Source organism: Eriocheir sinensis, unplaced genomic scaffold, assembly GCF_024679095.1.
Source record: "Eriocheir sinensis breed Jianghai 21 unplaced genomic scaffold, ASM2467909v1 Scaffold38, whole genome shotgun sequence".
Lineage (NCBI taxonomy): Eukaryota > Metazoa > Arthropoda > Malacostraca > Decapoda > Varunidae > Eriocheir > Eriocheir sinensis.
Window position 1 is genome coordinate 392,065 of NW_026111698.1, and position 2,042 is coordinate 394,106.

The following is a 2,042-nucleotide window of genomic DNA, read 5'->3' on the forward strand; positions in this document are numbered from 1 at the left end:
TTATATTTATACGAATTTACATTATTATATGTTTATTTTGTATACATTTTTTTATACGTATTTACTTAATTTTATGTGTATTTTGTATATGTATTTTTATAGAAATCTACGTTATTTTATGTGTATTCGCATATATATTTTGAAACAAATTTACATTATTTTATATGTATTTTGCATATCTTTTTCAATACAAATTTACCTTATTGTATGTGCATTTTGTATATTTATTTTGATACAAATTCAAATATTTTATGTGTATTTTGGTATCAATAATTTTATAAAAAATGCGTTTTTTTATAGGTATTTTGCATCTTAATTTTCATACAAATTTACATTATTTTATTAATATTCTGTGTATATATTTAGACACGATTTAACATTATTCTATTTGTGTTTTGTATATATTTTTTTTATACATATTTACATTATTTAATGTGTATTTTGTATATATATTTCATACAAATATACGTTATTATATGTGTATTTGTTTATATATTTTTTTTCATATTTGCATTATTTTATGTGTATTTTGTATATGTATTTCAATAGAAATTAACCTAATTTTATGTGTATTTTGTATATTTCTTTTCATACAAATTTAAATTATTTTTGTGTATTTTTGAATATAGTTTTATACAAATTTAGGTTATTTTATGTACGCATTTACATTATTTAATGTGTGTTTTGTATATATATTTTTATCCAAAGTTAATTTATTTTACGTTTATTTTTGGACATATATTTTTATAGAAATTAGCGTTATTTTATATGTATTTGTATATGTTTTCTCATACAAATTTACATTATATTATTGCTATTTTGTTTATTTAGTTTGATACGAATTACATGATTATATGTGTATTTTGTACATATTTTTTATGCGTATTTACATTACTTAATGTGTATTTTGTTTATATATTTTTAAACAAATTTACGTTATTATATGTATTTTTATAGATATTTTGATACAAATTTACATTATTTTATGTATTTTGTATATACATTTCAATTCAAATTTAGCTTATTTTATCTGTATTTTGTATATCTATTTTCATACGAATTTAATTACTTCTGTGTATTTTTGTATATAGTTTTATACAAATTTACGTTATTTTATGTGTATTTTGTATATTTATATTTATACAAATACACATTCTTTTATTGGTCTTTTGTTTATATATTTTGATACGAATTTACATTATTTTATGTGTATTTTGTATACATTTTTTTATACGTATTTACTTCATTTTACGTGTATTTTGTATATATATTTTTATACAAATCTACGTTATTTTATGTGTATTCGTATATATATTTTGAAACAAATTTACATTGTTTTATATGTATTTTGCATATCTATTTCAATACAGATTTACCTTATTGTATGTGTATTTTGTATATTTATTTTAATACAAATAAATTTTTTGTGTATTTTTGAATATATATTAAAAAAAAAGCGTTATTTTATGGGTATTTTGCTTCTTTATTTTCACACAAATTTACATAATTTTATTAATATTCTGTGTATTTATTTTGATACGATTTTACATTATTCTATTTGTGTTTTGTATATATTTTTTTATACAAATTTACGTTATTTTAAGTGTATTTGTTTATGTATTTTCATTCAAATTTACAGTATTTTATGTGTATTTTGTATATGTATTTCAATACAAATTTACCTAATTTTATGTGTATTTTGTATATTTCTTTTCATACAAATTTAAATTATTTTTGTGTATTTTTGTAAATAGTTTTATACAAATTTATGTTATCTTATGTGTATTTTGTATATATACTTTCATACAAATACACATTCTTTTATTGACATTTTGTTTATTTATTTTGACGCGAATTTACATTATTTAATATGTATTTTGTATATATATTTTTATACGTATTTACATCCTTTCATGTGTATTTTGTATATTTATAAAAAATGCGTTATTTTATGGGTATTTTGCATTTTTATTTTAATACAAATTTACATTATTTTATTTACATTCTGTGTATTTATTTTAATACGATTTTACATTATTCTA